The sequence below is a fragment of the Theropithecus gelada genome, chromosome 7b, assembly GCF_003255815.1.
Source record: "Theropithecus gelada isolate Dixy chromosome 7b, Tgel_1.0, whole genome shotgun sequence".
Classification (NCBI taxonomy): Eukaryota; Metazoa; Chordata; class Mammalia; order Primates; family Cercopithecidae; genus Theropithecus; species Theropithecus gelada.
In genome coordinates this window covers 19,402,041-19,422,880 of record NC_037675.1, presented here as the reverse complement: position 1 = coordinate 19,422,880, position 20,840 = coordinate 19,402,041, and positions in this window count along the sequence as shown.

Sequence of the window (20,840 nt, the reverse complement as noted above, 5' to 3'; positions counted from 1 at the left end):
AGACCCACAGGAAGCTTTAATTTCATCAGGCGTGGTGGCTCACGCCTATAATCCCAGCAGTTTGGGAGGCTGAGGTGGGTGAATCACTTGAGGTCAGGAGTTCGAGACCAGCCTGGCCAACATGGTGAAACCCCATCTCTTCTAAAAATATAAAAATCAGCCAGGTGTGGTGGTGGCACATTTGTAATCCCAGCTGCTCTGGAGGCTGATGCAGGAAAATTGCCTGAACCCAGGATGCGGAGGTTGCAGTGAGCCGAGATCATCGTGCCACTTCACTCCAGCCTGGGTGACAGAATAAGACTCCATCTCAAAAAAAAAAAAAAGAAAAAAAAGAAAAAATCTTAAAAAAAACAAAACAAAACAAAAAGAAGCTTTAATTTCACCCCAGGGGCAACGTCAGGACACAAACCTGGCCTGAGAATGGCTGACAGGTAAGTCTGAGTCAGCTGCTATGTGTTATAAACTATAAGATGCCATTCATTTTAAGCCACAGTCTGTTTCAGAAATGTTAAAATGTGAAAAACTGTCAATATTAGAATATGAGAGATGGAAGGTCACTCCATTGAATGAAGAAAAAGTAATATCAGCTGAAAGCAACCCATGCACCAGAGGGGTGAGGCAGTCCCACCTGGGGAATGCAGAGTGTGGGTTGGGGAGAGGAAGTTGCAAACAGCACCACTTTGCTGGGGACAATTGTATGACCCTATATGCCCTACTCTCAACAATTGTTCCCAGGCCAAACAGATAAAAGTAAACCTCGGCAGGGTGCAGTGGCTCATGCCTATAATCCCAGCACTTTGGGAGGTTGAGGCAGGCAGATCATGAGGTCAGGAATTCAAGACCAGTCTGACCAACATGATGAAACCCCATCTCTACTAAAAATACAAAAATTAGCCAGGCATGGTGGCACATGCCTATAATCCCAGCTACTCAGGAGACTGAGGCAGGAGAATCGCTTGAACCTAGGAGGTGGAGGTTTCAGTGAGCTGAGATCACACCACTGCACTCCAGCCCTCCAGCCTGGCAACAGAGGAAGACTCCATCAAAAAAACAAAAACAAACAAACAAACAAACAACAGGATTCCATTCCAAGACGGCTGAATAAGAACAGCTCCAATCTGCAGCTCCCAGTGTGATAGATGCAGAAGATGGGTGATTTCTGCATTTCCAACTGAGGTATCTGGTTCATTTCATTAGGACTGGTTGGACAGTGGGTACAGCCCACAGAAGGCGAGTTGAAGCAGGATGGGGCATCACCTCATCCCGGAAGCACAAGGGGTCAGGGGATTTCCCTTTCCTAGCCAAGGGAATCTGTGGCAGACGGTACCTGGAAAAATGAGACACTCCCACCCAAACACAGTGCTTTTCCAACAGTCTTAGCAAATGGCACACCAGGAGATTATATCCCGCACCTGGCTCGGTGGGTTCCACGTCCATGGAGCCTTGCTCACTGCCAGTCCGATATGGAACTGTGAGGCAGCAAGCCTGGCAGGGGGAGGGGCGTCAGCCATTGCTGAGGCTTGAGTAGGTAAACAAAGCAGCCAGGGAAGCTCGAACTGGGTGGAGCCTGCCACAGCTCAGCAAGGCCTGCTGCCTCTGTAGTCTCCACCTCTGGGGGCAGGGCACAGCTGAACAAAAGGCAGCAGAAACGTCTACAGATTTAAACATCCTTGTCCGACAGCTCTGAAGAGAGCAGTGGTTCTCCCAGCACAGCGTCTGAGCTCTGAGAAGGAACAGATTGCCTCCTCAAGTGGGTCCCTAACCCCGTGTAGCCTAACTGGGAGACACCTCCCAGTAAGGGCTGACTGACACCTCATACAGGTGGGTGCCCCTCTAGGACGAAGCTTCCAGAAAAAGGATCAGGCAGCAATATTTGCTGTTCTGCAATATCTGCTGTTCTGCAGCCTCTGCTGGTGACATCCAGGGAAACAGGGTGTAGAGTGGACCTCCAGCAAACTCCAACAGACCTGCAGCTAAGGGACCTGACTGTTAAAAGGAAAACTAACAAACAGAAAGGAATAACATCAACATCAACAAAAAGGACATCTACAACAAAATCCCATCTGTAGGTCACCAACATCAAACATCAAAGTTAGAAAAAACCACAAAGATGGGGAGAAACCAGAGCAGAAAAGCTGAAAATTCTGAAAACCAGAGAGGCTCTTCTCCTCCAAAGGATCACAGCTCCTCGCCAGCAATGGAACAAAGCTGGACAGAGAATGACTTTGACGAGCTGACAGAAGTAGGCTTCAGAAGGTCGGTAATAACAAACTTTTCCGAGCTAAAGGAGGATGTTTGAACCCATTGCAAGGAAGCTAAAAATCTTGAAAAAAGATCACACGAATGGCTAACTAGGAAACAGTGTAGAGAAGACCTTAAATGACCTGATGGAGCTGAAAACCATGGCACGAGGACTTCGTGACACATGCATAAGCTTCAATAGCCGATTCGATCAAGTGGAAAAAAGGGCATCAGTGATTCAAGATCAAATTAATGAAATAAAGTGAGAAGAGAAGTTTAGAGAAAAAAGAGTAAGAAGCAATGAACAAAGCCTCCAAGAAATATGGAACTATGTGAAAAGACCAAATCTACATTTCACTGGTGTACCTGAAAGTGACGGGGAGAATGGAACCAAGCTGGAAAACACTTCTCAGGAGAGCTTCCCCAACCTAGCAAGGCAGGTCAACATTCAAATTCAGGAAATACAGAGAACACTACAAAGATACTCCTTAAGAAGAGCAATCCCAAGACACATAATTGTCAGATTCACCAAGGTTGAAATGAGGAAAAAATGTTAAAGGCAGCCAGAGAGAAAGGTCGGGTTACCCACAAAGGGAAGCCCATCAGACTAACAGCGGATGTCTCGGCAGAAACTCTACAAGCCAGAAGAGAGTGGGGGCCAATATTCAACATTCCTAAAGAAAAGAATTTTCAACCCAGGTTTTCATATCCAGCCAAACTAAGCTTCATAAATGAAGGAGAAATAAAATCCTTCACAGACAAGCAAATGCTGAGAGATTTTGTCACCACCAGGCCTGCCTTACAAGAGCTCCTGAAGGAAGCACTAAACATGGAAAGGAACAACCAGTACCAGTCACTGCAAAAACATGCCAGATTGTAAAGACCATTGATGCTAGGAAGAAACTGCATCAACTAATGGGCAAAATAGCCAGCTAACATCATAATGACAGGATCAAATTCACACATAACAATCTTAACCTTAAATGTAAATGGGCTAAATGCCCCAATTAAAAGACACAGACTGGAAAACTGGATAAAGAGTCAAGACCCATCACTGTGCTGTATTCAGGAGACCCATCTCACATGCAGAGACACATATAGGCTCAAAGGGATGGAGGAAGAGCTACCAAGCAAATGGAAAACAAAAAAAAAGCAGGGGCTGCAATCCTAGTCTCTGATAAGACAGACTTTAAACCAACAAAGATGAAAAGAGACAAAGAAGGCCATTACACAATGGTAAATGGATCAATTCAACAAGAAGAGCTAACTATCCTAAATATATATGCACCCAATACAGGAGCACCCAGATTCATAAAGCAAGACCTCAGAGACTTACAAAGAGACTTAGACTCCCACACAATAATAATGGGAGACTTTAACACCCCACTGTCAATATTAGACAGATCAACGAGACAGAAGGTTAACAAGGATATCCAGGACTTGAACTTGGCTCTGCACCAAGCAGACCTAATAGACAGCTACAGAACTCTCCACCCCAAATCAACAGAATATACATTCTTCTCAGCACTACATCACACTTATTCCAAAATTGACCACATAGTTGGAAGTAAAGCACTCCTTAGCAAATGTAAAAGAACAGAAATCACAACAAACTGTGTCTCAGACCACAGTGCAATTAAATTAGAACTCAGGATTAAGAAATTCACTCAAAACCACACAAATACATGGAAACTGAACAATTTGCTCCTGAATGACTACTGGGTAAATAACAAAATGAAGGCAGAAATAAAGATGTTCTTTGAAACCAATAAGAACAAAGACACAACGTATCAGAATCTCTGGGACACATTTAAAGCAGTGTGTAGAGGGAAATTTATAGCACTAAATGCCCACAAGAGAAAGCTGGAAAGATCTAAAATCGACACCTTAACATCACAAACAAAAGAACTAGAGAAGCAAGAGCAAACAAATTCAAACACTAGCAGAAGGTAAGAAATAACTAAGACCAGAGCAGAACTGAAGGAGATAGAGATACGAAAAAACCCTTCAAAAAAATCAATGAATCCAGCAGCTGGTTTTTTGAAAAGAGCAACAAAATTGATAGACCGCTAGCAAGACTAATAAAGAAGAAAAGAGAGAAGAATCAAATAGACGCAATAAAAAATGATAAAGGGGATATTACCACCAATCCCACAGAAATACAAACTACCATCAGAGAATACTATAAACACCTCTACACAAATAAACTAGAAAATCTAGAAGAAATGGATAAATTCCTGGACACATACATCCTCCCAAGACTAAATTAGGAAGAAGTTGAATCTCTGAATAGACCAATAACAGACTCTGAAATTGAGGAAATAATTAATAGCCTACCAACCAAGAAAAGTCCAGGACCAGACGGATTCACAGCCGAATTCTATCAGAGGTACAAAGAGGAGATGGTACCATTCCTTCTGAAACTATTCCAATCAATAGAAAAAGGGGTAATCCCTCCTAACTCATTTTATGAGGACAGCATCATCCTGATGTCAAAGCCTGGCAGAGACACAACAAAAAAAGAGAATTTTAGACCAATATCCCTGATGAACATTGATGCAAAAATCCTCAATAAAATGCTGGCAAACCGAATCCAGCAGCACATCAAAAAGCTTATTCACCATGATCAAATGGGCTTCATCCCTGGGATGCGAGGTTGGTTCAACATATGCAAATCAATAAACGTAATCCATCACTGTTTATGAACCAATGACAAAAGCCACATGATTATCTCAATAGATGCAGAAAAGGCCTTTGACAAAATTCAACAGCACTTCGTGCTAAAAACTCTCAATAAACTAGGTGTTGATGGAACGTATCTCAAAATAATAAGAGCTATTTATGATAAACCCATAGCCAATATCATACTGAATGGGCAAAAACTGGAAGCATTCCCTTTGAAAACTGGCACAAGACAAGGATGCCCTCTCTCACCACTCCTATTCAACATAGTGTTGGAACTTCTGGCCAGGGCAATCAGGCAAGAGAAAGAAATAAAGGGTATTCAATTAGGAAAAGAGGAAGTCAAATTGTCCCTGTTTGCAGATGATATGATTGTATATTTAGAAAACCCAATCATTTCAGCCTAAAATCTCCTTAAGCTGATAAGCAACTTCGGCAAAGTCTCAGGATACAAAATCAATGTGCAAAAATCACAAGTATTCCTATGCACAAATAACAGACAGAGAGCCAAATCATGAGTGAACTCCCATTCACAATTGCTACAAAGAGAATAAAATACCTAGGAATCCAACTCACAAGGGATGTGAAGTACCTCTTCAAGGAGAACTACAAACTACTGCTCAATGAAATAAAAGAGGACACAAACAAATGGAAGAACATTCCATGCTCATGGATAGGAAGAATCAATATCGTGAAAATGGCCATATTGCCCAAGATAATTTATAGATTCAATGCCATCCCCATCAAGCTACTAATGACTGTCTTCACAGAGTTAGAAAAAACTACTTTAAACTTCATATGGAACCAAAAAGGAGCCTGCATTTCCAAGACAATCCTAAGCAAAAAGAACAAAGCTGGAGGCATCACACTACCTGACTTCAAACTATACTACAAGGCTACAGTAACCCAAACAGCATGATACTGGTACCAAAACAGAGATATAGATCAATGGAACAGAACAGAGGCCTCAGAAATAACACCACGCATCTACAACCTTTAACAAACCTCATAAAAACAAGAAATGGGGAAAGGATTCTCTATTTAATAAATGGTGCCGGGAAAACTGGCTAGCTATGTGTAGAAAGCTGAAACTAGATCTCTTCCTTACACCTTACACAAAAATTAATTCAAGATGGATTAAAGACTTAAATGTTAGACCTAAAACCATAAAAACCCCAGAAGAAAACCTAGGCAATGCCATTCAGGACATAGGCATGGGCAAGGACTTCATGACTAAAACACCAAAAGCAATGGCAACAAAAGCCAAAATAGACAAATGGGATCTAATTAAACTTCTGCATAGCAAAAGAAACTATCATCCGAGTGAACGGGCAATTCTGAGTGAATGGGAGAAAATTTTTGCAATCTACCCATCTGACAAAGGGCTAATATCCAGACTCTACAAGGAACTTAAACAAATTTACAAGAAAAAATCAAACAACTCCATCAAAAAGTGGGCAAAGGATATGAACAGACACTTCTCAAAAGAACACATTTATGCAGCCAACAGACAGATGAAAAAATGCTCATTATCACTGGTCACCAGAGAAATGCAAATCACAACCACAACGAGACACCATCTCACAGCAGTTAGAATGGTGATCGTTAAAAAGGCAGGAAACAATAGGTGCTGGAGGGGATGTGGAGAAATAGGAATGTTTTTACACTGTTGGTGGGAGTGTAAACTAGTTCAACCACTGTGGAAGACAGTGTGGTGATTCCTCAAGAATCTAGAACTAGAAATACCATTTGACCCAGTGATCCCATTACTGGGTATATACCCAAAGGATTAGAAAATCATGCTACTATAAAGACATATGCACACATACACATGTTTATTGCAGCACCATTCACAATAGCAAAGACTTGGAGCCAACCCAAATGTCCATCAGTGATAGACTGGATTAAGAAAATGTGGCATATATACACCAAGGAATACTATGCAGCCATAAAAAAGGATGAGTTCATGTCCTTTGCAGGGACATGGATGAAGCTGGAAACCGTCATTCTGAGTAAACTATCACAAGGACAGAAAAGCAAACACCGCATGTTCTCACTCATAGGTGGGAACTGAACAATGAGAACACTTGGACACAGGATGGGGAACGTCACACATCAGGGCCTGTTGTGGGGTGGGGGGGCAGGGGGAGGGATAGCATTAGGAGAAATACCTAATGTAAATGACTAGTTAATGGGTACAGCACACCAACATGGCACATGGATACCTATGCAACAAACCTGCACATTCTGCACATGTACCCTAGAACTTAAAGTCTAAAAAAACAATTTCACATACCAAAAAATGGATTCAAAACTTCATCTCAGTCTGAAATAAAAGTAAGCCTCAAGGCCTAATTAAAAAGAAAAAAAAAGGCCAGATGTGGTGGCTCACGCCTGTAATCCCAGCACTTTGGGAGGCCGAGGCAGGTGGATCACGAGGTCAGGAGATCGAGACCACGGTGAAACTCCGTCTCTACTAAAAATACAAAAAAATTAGCCGGGCGTGGTGGCGGGCGCCTGTAGTCTCAGCTACTCAGGAGGCTGAGGCAGGAGAATGGCGTGAACCCGGGAGGTGGAGCTTGCAGTGAGCCGAGATCGTGCCACTGCACTCCAGCCTGGGCAACAGAGCAAGACTCCATCTCAAAAAAAAAAAAAAAAAGAAAATTTATATATATATATGAAGAAAAGGAAACACTTGAACACTGTTGGTAAATTAGTACAGTCATTATGGAAAACTCTATGGAGGTTCCTCAAAAACATAAAAATAGAACTACCATAGATCCAGCAATCTCACTGTTGGTGATTTAGCCAAAAGATTTGAGATCAGTATGTGAAAGAGGTATCTGCACTCCCATGTTCACTATGGCGTTATTCACAATAGCCAAGATATAGAATCAACCTAAGCATCCATCAACAGATGAACAGATAAAGGAAATGTGGTACATATACACAATGTAGTACTATTAGCTTTAAAAAGACAGAAATTCTGCCATTTGCAGCCACATGGATGGAACTGAAGAACATTATGCTAAGTGAAATAAGCCAGGCACAGAAGGACAAATACCACACGTTCTCACTTATATGTGGAATCAAAAATAAGCAGATGGCTGGGCATGATGGCTTATGCCTGTAATCTCAGTACTTTGGGAGGCTGAGATGGGAGGATCGCTGGAGAGTTAGAGACCATCCCTGGCAACACAGTGATATCCACATCTCTACAAAAGATTAAAAAAAAAAAATAATAGCTGGGTGGGGTGGCACAGGCCTATGGTCCCAGCTACTGTGGAGGCTAAGCCGGGAGGATTGCTTGAGCCTGAAAGGTCGAAACTGTAGTGAGCCAGGGTCACGCCACTGCACTCCAGCCTGGGTGACAGAGTGAGACCTTATCTCAAAAAAAAAAAAAAAAAAAAAAAGGGGGGGAAAGGAGAGGGCAAGGAGGCAGGGAAGGGAACAGAGAATAGAATGGCAGTTACCAGAGCCAGGGGTTGGGGAAAATTGGAAGACAATGGTCAAAGCGTACAGGGCCTCAATTAAAAAGGAGGAGAAATTTCGTTTTCCTTGGAGATATAGTGCACATCATAATAAAATTATAAATAATAATGTATTGTACATTTTAACAATGCTGAGAGAGTAAACTTCGTTCTCACCCAAAAAAACAAAAACTTTTGAGGTGATATGTTAATTAGCTTGATTTAATTTTTTCACATTGTATTCATAAATGAAAACAACACTTTGTGCTCCAGAAACACATACAACTATAATTTATCAATCTACAATTAAAAAAAGAAAAGTCCAGAAAGGGGTTCCCTAAGTGGGATGTGGAGATGAAAAGTGCAACCTGTGCTTTTCTGAGGGGGCACATTTGGGCCAGTCTTATGCATATGAGGCTCCCACCCACACAGAGCTGCCTTTCCAACCCCAAACTCAACAGCAGCCCCCAGACTGTCCCCTGCTCTGTCTCCCACCCTCTAATGAGGCTGTGGTTGTCCTGCCCTCTGCCGGATGGTCGGCGTTCACACACTATATTTCCTGGTTTACATTTTACCCTCTTTTTAACATTTCTGAATCGATGATGCCTTTTACAATCAACGCCTATATTAAGATGGTGGCATTTTTCCCTTCTGAAAATCTGTTACTACCCTGATGGCACATCTTACAATAACGGCACAATCTAGAGCCTGAGACTCCAGAATATTCGGTAATCCCCGTGCCCAGCAGATCATGCTGGAGCGAATGTGACTCATTAAAACACACACGCATGAAAACAGGACACGAGCTTTTTTTCCTTTTCGTAAATACTGCTGTCTCCAACTGGTCTCCCCCTTTTGCAAATGTGCACAAATAACCGCTAATAAACAAATTCCAAGCTCTATTGGGTAATTCCTCTTAAAAAGGAAAAAAAATGGGGGAGTCTTGGGTTAGAGTCACGAGTATTTTGGGTTAGAGTCACAGGAATTAGAGTCACGAGTATTTTAGGGAGTGCTTTTTGCCTCCATTTGTAGCAGTATGGATTTTGCAGTGGGGTGGGGGAAACGACCCCAGCAAAGCAAAGGCTGGGCGATTTGGCTGGACGCAGCTTGCTTAACTTGCTGACTGGCATTTGCCAGTGCCTGTTGACACCCATCATCTGGGTCCCCTTCACAGGAGCCCTGTGCCCACTGTCCAGGTGTGGGAACTGAGACTCTGGGAGTGAGGTGGCTTATACATCACCACGCAGCACAGAGGTGCACAGTCAGGACCTGAACACAGGTGCATCTAATTCCACACACCCACAGAGATTCCCAGAGAGAGGCACGGCGCCCAGGGTGCTTTAACCCAAGATGCAAATGAGCTTTCCTTAAGTTCTCCCCAGTAGCCCCTAAGGGCAGAGTTCACCTCCCTGCTACACAGTGCTGCCATTTCCATGTTGAAGAGGAATCGCTGGGTGGAGGTTAGTTCATGAAACATTTGTTTCTATCTGTACTCCCAAAGCTGCGCTGGAAATGGCCCCTTTAACAACAGAGCCATTGGCAGGGCCCGCCCCTTTCTGGTGACTTCCAGATATTAAAACAGTGTGGTCACCTCCTGCCATGCTCACCTGGCAGCTCTCAGGAAGTCTTGCAGGGGCGGGGGGACTTACTTTCCAATACCTCAAGCCTTTCCATTGCGGGTATGGGCCTTAGTGTCAGAGCCCAGCCTGGGGCTCTGGGGAAAGGGTCCTGAACAGCCGATGTATTAACAGGGCTGGGGTGAGGTAGCCCGGGAGCAGAGCCCATGGGTTCCCAGGTAATAGTGTAAACATCCCAATTCTCCCCATCTCCTCTTCTCTCCCTGTGACTTCCACATATACCCAGTGCTCCCAGCACTGGGTCCCTGTGATTCACAGCCTCCTGCCACTTCAATGAGCATGCTTTGAAAAGTGAGCCCTTATCCTTCCGGTCTTAATCAAGTGTCCTATGACCATGTGGAGGTTGACTGCACCAAGCAGGCCATGGCTATGTGGAGCCAAATATGGTGACTCTGATGGTGGAATTGTGTTCCCAACTAAAATTCATGTGTTGAATTCTAACCCTGAGCACTGCAGACTGTAATTTACTAGGAAATAGGGTCTTTGCAGGCTGTACCAAGTTAAGATGAGGTCATTAGGGCGGGCCCTAATCTAATGAGACTGGCGTCCTTATAAAAAGGAGAGACATGGACACAGAGAGACACGCATGGGGAGATTGCCACATGGACATGAAGGCACAGACCAGGATAAGTTTTCAACTAGCCAAGGGACACCAAAGATCGCCAGAAAACCCCCAAAGCTAGAGAGAGGCCTGGAGCAGAGTTTTCCTCCCAGCCCTCAGTAGGAACCCACCCTGCCAGCACCTTGATTTTTGACTTTCAGCCTCCGGAACTGAGAGGACGACACATTTCTGCTGCTTAAGTCCCCAGGCTGTGGCATTCTGAAATAGCCCTCGCAAACTAATACAGCGACCAAAGACCCTGGAATCTCCAGGAAAGTTACAATTCCAAGTGTCTAAACCTCAGTCCTCATAAGCTGTCAAAATGTTCCAGAAATTCACATTTAAGCTACAAAATACCCTCTGCCAATCTGCCTCCGAAACCCCCAAACAGCATAAAACCTCATTGAGAGATCTAAGTCTTGATTCAGGATTCAGAAAATGAGGCCATCAAACAAGTAGATCCGTCTACAAAAGCCTGCCTCATTCACGACTCACTTTACCCAGGGGGAAGTAACCAGGTTTTCTCTCGCTCTCCAGACTCCAGTAACGGTGGTGGGGGCTGGACCCACCCTCGGAAGGCAGGCAAATTCCTGCCAGGAGTCAGCCGAGCTGTCTCTCGCAGAAAGCTCCAAGCCCTGCAGGAGTGAGCCGGGTGCTGCTCCCGTGCTGGGAGTGCTGTCCATCCCTTGGTGCCCTAGGAGCTGCCCCTGGGAGGACAGCCCCATTTGAAGCCCACGTGCAGGCAAAACTCCTTCAGATCTGGGCATGGGCTTCCAATCGTTGCCACATCACTCCCTGTCTGAGCTTGAACATATCTCGAGCTTGCTGGTTGTTATTGGGTCACAGTAACTAGATTTTCTTGGGGGGCAGGGGGCAGGGGGCAGGGATGGGTGGGAAGACACATCCAGAAAATGAAATCAAAAGCTGCCTCTTATTCACCAAGAAGTTTTTCAAGCCAGAAGACCATGGTGTTTTTTGTTGATTGGTATTGCTTGATTTAGATTCAGAAGCTGGGCTCTCCTACAGTTACCCAGCCCTTCACTGGACTGGCTGACAAGGAGCCAAACAGCCCTGTCAACCTGTGTAATGCCTGAGAGTCAGCCAGAAGCCTTGGAGCCCCTGGTCTGAGTGGGGAAAGCAATTCACAGTGGAATGTGCCGAGGCAGGCTTCCAGCAAAACCCAACCCACAGTGGCTAGTGGCCCGAGACACGTCACCTGGGCTCTGGGTGAACTGTTTAAAGATGTCACAGTAAAGCCAGTCAAGGGACCAGTTAGACTACATGCAGCATTGTCTTGTCTGCAGAGGAGTCCCCTGAGAGTTCCTAGAGACAGACATGTGACTACCGTCCCACCTCTACCACTTTCTCGCCATATGACTTCGGGCAACTCCCTTAGCCTCTCTGTGCCTCAATTTCCTCATCTTCATCTTGCGGTAATGGAGTGCCTGCCTTATAGAGTCATTGAGAAGGTTTGCCTGGAAGAGAGAGTATCGCGCAAGCACACACACACACACACACACACACGCATGCAATCCACGCACCCAGGTTGCTAAGTTGTCAGTAACCACAGCCTTTAGGCCATCACAGCCAGCAGGGCCCAAGGATCATTGAGTCCAGAGGCCACCCGGGCTTCAGGGCCAGGCGGAAGCCCCCTCCCGAGGGGATCCCCTTGCCCTCACATGGAGCTGGGACGCAACACATGCTTACACTCACCATGTGTCTTTTTCAGACCCAAGAAACCCACATTTCAGGAAAGATGATTTTCTTTAGTACGAGAGGCTCTTATTACAGGAAGGAAACAATTTTAAAATGGCATCTAGAAATGGCCACTTAGGTTAGGTGGGAACAGAGAGACATAATGACCCTCAGTCCTCCACTTTCCCACACACATTTCTGTGAGGGGTGTGTGTGTGTGTGTTTAAATACAAGTCTGAGTCACAGAATTTAAAATCTAAGGAAGGGAATTTTCAAGCAAGTCTCGTCAGCTCCAGCTCTGTGGGACCCACCAGCTTGTCCTATCTATTTACTTTATTATTCGGTTGTTGGCCAGAGAGATGAAATATGGGATTAGAGAGGAGGTGAGGGACAAAACAATCCACCATGGTGTAAATAAATGAAGAGCCAAATCCTCCGTCCAAACAAAACCCAAGTGGCCTGGCCAGGCCTTCCTCTCCACGCGCTGCCCCGCGCCTCGCCTCCCCTCAACCGCAGGAACATATGGAGTCGGAAAATGCACGTTAGCAAAGCGCTGCACGTCGCCAGGCGCTGGCTAGTCCCTGGAAGAGACACAAGCATTTCCCAGCCTCTGCTGAAGGGCCAGATGTTTTCCTCATTAGGTTTTCCTCGGGTAGAAATAATTCTTGCCTGTTTAATGTTCAAGTCAATTAGTAATCACTCTACAAGGCCTGGGAGCTGTCTACTTTCAGTTGCCTTTAGAGATGAAACTCTAAAAACATATCCTAGAACACAGCATCATCTATGAAACATACCTGCCCAAAACGCTGACACTGAACCCAGCCTGCTGCCAAACTTACTTCCAGTTTACCGGATACACCAAAAGTAGAGGAACAAGCTAAATGGCACCAGGGATAAACAGGCACGCAAATCCAGAATATGGGATATTCTCTAAGACAAATTTTCTGGACTCTTTAGTCAACTCCTGAGGTTTTTTTTAAGGTAGGGTACTATTCTGGAATGAAAAATCAAAGGGACACAACCAAATGCAACGTGTAAACCAAGATTCAATCCTGGCTTTAAAAAGTAAATCAAAACAGTTATAATAGATATTCTTGTGGCAACTGGGGAAATTTGAATAAGAACTCTGTATTAGATTTTGAAATTACCATTGTTTTCTTACGAATGATATCAGCATTCTGGTTATATTGAAGAATGTATTTTTGGATGCAAGTGAAGTATCATAATGTCTATACTTTTGTTTCATTTATTTATTTATTTTCAGAGACAAGGTCTCAGCCTGTCATCCAGGCTGGAGTGCAGTGCACAGTCATGGCTCACTGCAACTTCAACCTCCGGGGCTCAAGTGATCCTCCCACCTCAGCCTCCCAAGTTGCTGGGACTACTGCTATTATTTTAAAATTTTTGTAGAGAAAGAGTATTGCTAGATTGCTCAGATTGGTCTCTGACTCCTGGGCTCAAGTGACCCTCCCACCTCAGCCTCCCAAAGTCCTGGGAGTACAGGTCTAAACCACCATGCCCAACCAATAACTTAGTTTTAAATAGCACAGAAAAAAAGATACATAGGCTTCCACATACACATAAAGATAACTCAGTGATGTTAACATCTTTACAAATGTTGAAACCACAAATGCTTTCATATTAAACAGCTGGGGAAGGAAAATAAAGAACAATAAAATCAAACGAACGAAAATAGTTTTCAAACTAAAAAAAAAAAAAAAAAAAGTTAGTGAAAAATCTATTCTAATTAAAAGCCATGCACTCCACTACTCTGTCTTCTGAAAAGCATAATGGAGAAAATACTGCCAGCCAACAAGTGTGCATGATAAAACTACTAGGCATGAAAAGAGGAAACAAGAGCATTGTAAAATCAAAATGCAGGGTAGGCCAGGTGCAGTGGCTCACACCTGTAATCCCAGCACTTTGGGAGGCCAAGGCAGGAGGATCACTTGAAAAATGGAAGGGAGCCATCCATATATGCACCAATGATGATAGCTCAAAAATCAAGTAAAATCAAATACTGCCCAGTTCCTGTACTTGGTTATATGAATGATGAGAAAATGTTCTCACATTGATCTTCAGTCCTCTGGATGCTGAACTAAAAGAATTATACCAGGCCAGGTGCGGTGACTCAAGCCTGTAATCCTAGCACTTTGGGAGGCCGAGGCAGGCGGATCACGAAGTCAAGAGATTGAGACCCTCCTGGCCAACGTGGTGAAACCCCGTCTCTACTAAAAATACAAAAATTAGCTAGGCTTGGTGGTGTGCATCTATAGTCCCAGTTAATCGGCAGGCTGAGGCAGGAGAATCACTGGAACGCGGGAGGTAGAGGTTGCAGTGAGCCAAGATCGTGATACTGCACTCTAGCCTGGCAACAGAGTAAGAGCCCATCTCAAAAAACAAAAACAAAAACAAAAACAAAAAAACAACTTATACCCATTACAGGAGGTTTTAGTTCATTCAATTATTCATTCCATAAATATTTACTGAGGGCCTGCTATAGTCCATGGACATAGACATATACACATATGTCATGCTATGATGAAATACATAAAGCATGGTAAGGGGCTTGGCAATAGAGAGTCTGACTTCTGGCCAAGGGGCCAGGGTTGAACTCTTGGAGAAGGTGCCCTCTGGGCTGAGACTGGAGTGAATGAGCGAGCTGCCCTGTGTTCCGGAGGGAGGAGTACTTCTGGCAGAGGAACAGTCAGTGCACAGAAAGGCTGCAGGGCAGGGGTGTGCTCTGCACGTGGGGATTGCAGGGCTCGGAGCGACTCCAGGAAAGTGCTACAGGCCAGAGAGGGCTGGAAGCCATGGGAAGCATTTCAGATTTGGTGAGTTGGAAGCCATCGGTAGGTTTGAGAGGAGTAGTGACATATCTGATCTGTGTTTTTAAAGGTTAAAACCAAATGATTATCTTGAAAGAGTAAACCAGAATATTATCAAGTCTATGAAGGCAGAGGTGATATCAAAAACACGGAGCAACTTTTGAGACAAGGGCTCTGCCAGTCTCAGTTGACACTGGTCCTTGCATAGAAACCAGGTGCCAGAGAGCCCGCCTGCTGGGGCAAGGGCCAGTCCTGGAGTTTCTGGATCTGGATGAGGTACCTGAGATCCAGGAGGTCTCAGGGAATGCCTATTTGCCCATCTGTATGGAAGTAGTTAATATTTTAACAAAAGAATGGGTAAACACACGCACATATAAAGATAAAATGAATATAAATAAGAGTCAGTCGTGTCTCCATTTAACTGTCTAAAGTAGGTAGAATTGAGCTGGAAGTTTAAGAAAACCCAATCAAGGTCATCAATGAGCAGTTCTACTTCTTCCCCAACTGCCTTTATCCATAGAGAATTCATCCATCCATCCATCCATCCATCCATCCATCCATCCATGCATAGAGAATCCGTAGTTTTTAAGTTACTGGCACGTGCCAAATACTGTTTTAGTGCAGAGGGTGTATCAGTAAAGGCAGGCAACGTTATCAGTCTAATGGAGTTTATATTTTTATGTAAATGAACAATAAACAAATACACATCAAGCAAATTTCAGCCTGAAAAAATAAAAGCACTTCATGATGATAAGGTGATTGGGAAGTAGGTTAAATACTTTAGATTCCAGAAAAAAAAATCAGCAAGAGAAAGACAGTAGAATAGAACCTGTTCCTGCTGTATTTCTGGAAAAGCATCTGGCATGTGGAAGGTTCTTTATATTGTTGGAAGAAAAATTGAATGTGGAATATTATTTAGCCAACAACAAGAATTCACTATATCTGCACATGGTAACATGAAAGGGTTTCTGCAAGTAGAAACATATAAGCTGCAGAGAGATCATTTTTGTAAACTACATGCACACAGATAGATGCACAGAGAAAGAGCTGGAAGAATCCACACTGCAATGGTTAGCACTGGGAAGAAAGAACAGGCTTTCACTTTTTACCTAAGGTATTTGTTCACTGATTATATTTTAAGGGTATATGCTCATTTTGAAATAAAAAAGACTTTTCAAAAGATGCACACAATGAGTTATATGCATTGGTGGGGGGTGACTTAGAGCAGGAATACTGCTGAATAATTTGATTCAAACATGAAACCTGCACAAGACAAAGTCACTTTACAGATGACGACTCTTCAGATGTTCAGGCAAACTCACACACTCACTCACACATAATGCATCGGCCGGGCTCCCTGATGCCCCCAAGGCCTCTTCTATGTCCAAGGAAATACTTCTGCAGAGCATGTTAGAGTTTCCAATGCATGTGTGTTATCTCAGAAACAAAGGGCAGAAGGGGAAAAAACAGAAAATAAAGTATTGCAAGTCTCAAATTTCAGCATCCTGTTGTCACCATTGAAATAACTTGCCAGGATTTCTAGCGGTTAAATAGTCCAGATCTCTACTACAGAGGAAAATTAGAGATGCTGACTCGATGAACTCAGTCCAGGCGAATTCTGTTACTGGTTTGCAACAAAAAGAACTGGACGGGATGAGACTGTCCTTGTGGTTTCTCGCCCTAGAAAGACCCGCTTCATGTTAGGAGTATTAAAATCCTGGAGACAAAGACGTCCTGTGCTGATTTTTGCGACAGTGTTAGAAAACTAACAAGGCATGCCCTCCCTACATTCTCCTGGGCAGTGTTGGTCCAAGGGCCTCACCATGGACAGCTGCACACAAAAAATCGGTGGGTGGGATGCTGGCAGGAGAGGGTCCCAGGGTGAGGGCTCCCTGACCCCAGAGGCTGAGCTGGCGAATCAGGTGACTCAAACTCCTGAAAGACCCTGTAATTTTCAGTTAACTAAATGGGGGGAAAATCAAGATGCAAATCACCTTTCAAGTATTTAATTTAATTAGACAAGGAAAATGAGGCTTCTTGAAAATTCTTACTTGGTATTAACTTCTGTCACAAAGCAGCCTAGAGTAATTGGTAAAAGTGAAAAAGTGATTACCGAGGCTTAAGCTTATTTATCACAGCTGGTGCACTTTTACAAAGTGAGTTTTATAGTGCTAAACCCTCCACCAGAGCAAAACAGGCCCTGGAGCATGGATTCCAGCCTTTTCATAAGCCACCTCTAATAAGCCATGGTAAGAGGGTGGGTGGACAGGGGAGCATGGTGACAGGCAGCCGATGTGGGGCTCTCGGCTCCATCTGTTGCCCTGGGTGCCCGGTTTTTCCCCCTGCTGGCTTCTCTGTGATGTTAGGATCACAGTGTGTGGCAGCTGAAGGAACCCTTAGCTCATGCCTCTAACCCTGGGCAAATGACTCGGCCAGAGTCATACCACCATTTACCAGCACAGCCAGCCTTCAATGTTAGCCTGCATGAGGCCAGGTTAGGCTCTTTTGTCTTTTTAGCAAGCTAATCAGAAAGAAAATGGAACCAGGTCTCATGAGTGCACTGCAGAAGCTGTTCGTCTCTAATCGGCAGCCTTGCTTTAGTGTTAGTGCATTAATAATTTTTGTTTATATTCTTTATTCTCCAAGGGTCTAAACATTTGGAAGGTGGGTTCCTGATCCCATTCCTCCTCCAAGATGAACTACCATATATTGGATATAGGAAGCATTGGACATAAGAAGAAAAGAAAAGAAAAGAAAAGAAAAGAAAAGAAAAAGAAAGGAATCTCTCCATGTCAATAACAAACCTAACTGATGAACTTTAGGATCCTGTTTTTTCCACCAAAACAGAATAAAACTTCCAAGTAAGGGGTCGACACTTGGAACCTCTGTGCTGAAATTCAAAAACTGAGGAAAAAATAGACTCAGCCCACAAAAAACAATTAAGTGGGTAAGACAACAATTTTCCTTTTTCATTTTTGAAAAAAAGATATTAAAATGAAGGCTCAGAGAAAAATAGCACAGTCATATACTTACTTCCAAAACAGTACATTTCATCAAACTCACTTTGTCCCTCCCAACCCAAAACAGTCAAATAAAATCAGTATCATGGCAAGCCAGGACTTGTCTGGGGTCCTGAACCAGTGAGCCGGGGATCTAGCAGCATTTCCCTCTAGAAAAATATTGTTAGGTAAGTCAGTAGATACAGAAGTTGGAAAATATGGCCATTGCAATCTATGTGAGGATTCAAAGACCCTAAATATTTTATTAAGCACCTTTGCCTGATGAAAAGATTTCTGAACCCCCTCTCCCTTACATCTTGACAGGCTGTGTTCTTACTAAAAGGGGCTACAAAACTGGGCAGGCTTTGGAGCAGGGCAGGCTGGACCCAGTCCTGGGCTGTGTGTAGTAGATGATTGTACTCTGAAGAGAAACTTTGGATGTCCTTTTTCCTTCAGAGTTGTCTGTTTTTCCAATTTCAAAGAGAAACCTATCAAATTCATCCAATTGTATACATTAAATGTGTGCGATTTTTTGTGTAACACTTATATCTCAAAAAAACTGTTAACCAAAAGAGAACCAAGTTTTTTTTTGTTGTTTTTGTTTTTTTTTTTTTTTTTGAGATGGAGTCTCACTTTTTGCCTAGGCTGGTGTGCAGTGGTACAATCTCAGCTCACTGCAACCTCTACTTCCCAGGTTCAAGTGATTCTCCTGCCTCAGCCTCCTGAGTAGCTGGGACTATAGGTGCCTGCCACCACACCTGGATATATTTTTTTATTTTTTAGTAGAAACTGGGTTTCACCATGTTGGCCAGGCAGGTCTCAAACTCCTGACCTCAAGCAATCTGCCTGCCTTAGCCTCCCAAAGTGCTGGGATTACAGGTGTGAGCCATCATGCCTAGCAGACCCATCTTTGTGTTAGCAGGCGGATTCCATGCAGAGATGACTCTATGTCGGTGGTCCCACCAGTGGCTCCAGGACCCACAGTAGCAGCAGCATCTGATGTGAGGCTATGCTTACCTCCTAGCTGATTTATTTTTCTTAACGCCCCCGCAAGAAGCTCAGGCTGCATTGAGTGGCTGGGAAAGAATTCATAGGTGCCATGGCTTCTTTTACTATTCAAGGGTTGGGGGTGGGTTGGTCAGGCTGCAGTCAGCTGGAGCTGACAAGGTGTTTTCTATCTGCTATCAGCAATTGGCGCAATGCTGCCCATGCTTCTTAGAGACACTTCGTTGGCAGGCCGCCTCACGGGCAGTGCCAAGGCACATGCTGGCTGAGGCAGCTAGAGTCATTGTCTCTCCCACCCTGGAGCAGGCCGGGGTTGTCATTATTAATGTTTGGCACACATGATTATTTACGAGCCAGCAAATGAGACTGAAGAACATTTAACAGCAGGATAACAGAACTACAGGCTACTGGTTTTGTCTGTGCCCAACTTAAATTAAGTATTGCAAAAGATAATTGGAGACATAAAGGCCTAGGATGTCGAGTCAGCTTGTAGTGTGGCAGGAGAGATGTGTAGTCTTTGTTCATATAACACATGCGGAACTATTCAAGGCTGGTCCATAAAATAAGAAGACTCAGTTTTACGTGTGGGTTCTGAAAATCACTACATCATTACTCACAATTCATGGGTAAGCAGATAGGTGGCTACTGTAACATCTCATAGTGACAGTAGGCTTTCTTTCTTTCTCTTTTCTTTTTTTACCTTGTCCTTTTTTTGCTCCAAAGAGTCCAAATACCCTTACACAGTAGTTCTAAGTTGAGTCCACAGACCAACAGCACACACCTCACCTGGGTGCTTGTTAGACATGGATATTATTTTTTTTTTATTTTTTTATTTTTTGAGACAGAGCCTCACTTTGTTGCCCAGCCTGGAGTGCAGTGGCACGATCTTGGTTCACTGCAACCTCTGCCTCCTTGACTCAAGCAATTCTCATGGCTCAGTCTCCTGAGTGGCTGGGACTACAAGCATGTGCCACTACACCTGGCATTTTTTTTTTTTTTTTTTTTCAATAGAGACAGAGTTTCATCATGTTGGCCAAGCTGGTCTTGAACTCCTGACCTCAGGTGATCTGCCCGCCTCAGCCTCCCAAAGTGCTGGGATTACAGGCATGAGCCGCCATGCCCGGCTAGACATGGAGATTGTTAAGCCCCACCTGAGAACCACTACATCTGAAATTCTGGAGGTAGGACTTGCACTATTTTAAAAAGTTCTCCAGTGGGTACAGATGCTTGCTCACTTGCACTAACACAGAGAGTACCATAATTCCACACCCCAGGGATTGCATATGTTTTGAATCTGGAAAGCAGAAGTCCCTGGCTCCGCAGAGCCCCAGCCCTGATCCCCACCCAGCCCAGTCTTCCTGTGCCAACCCTGCTTCTGTCCTCTTGCTCATCATCTGGGCTCCCACGCGGGCTCCTTCTGAGTGCTGGCACGAATCTGGTCCTTCAGCGTAGGTGCTCAAAAAGTATGTGTTGAATGAGCAAGCAGCACTCACCAGGTTCATTTCTGAACACTCTCGGGATTTTGTGAACATGTGCAGTAAGGAACACCAGGGCAGAACCGAACGGGGATTAGGCTTGACTTAGAAGCACCACGGGACTCCTCTCAGGGTCTGTATCACTTCCAGGGGATACAGTCTGACCTGAGAAATCTCTCAAAGTGCGTGTCATGAGAAGATGAGCTT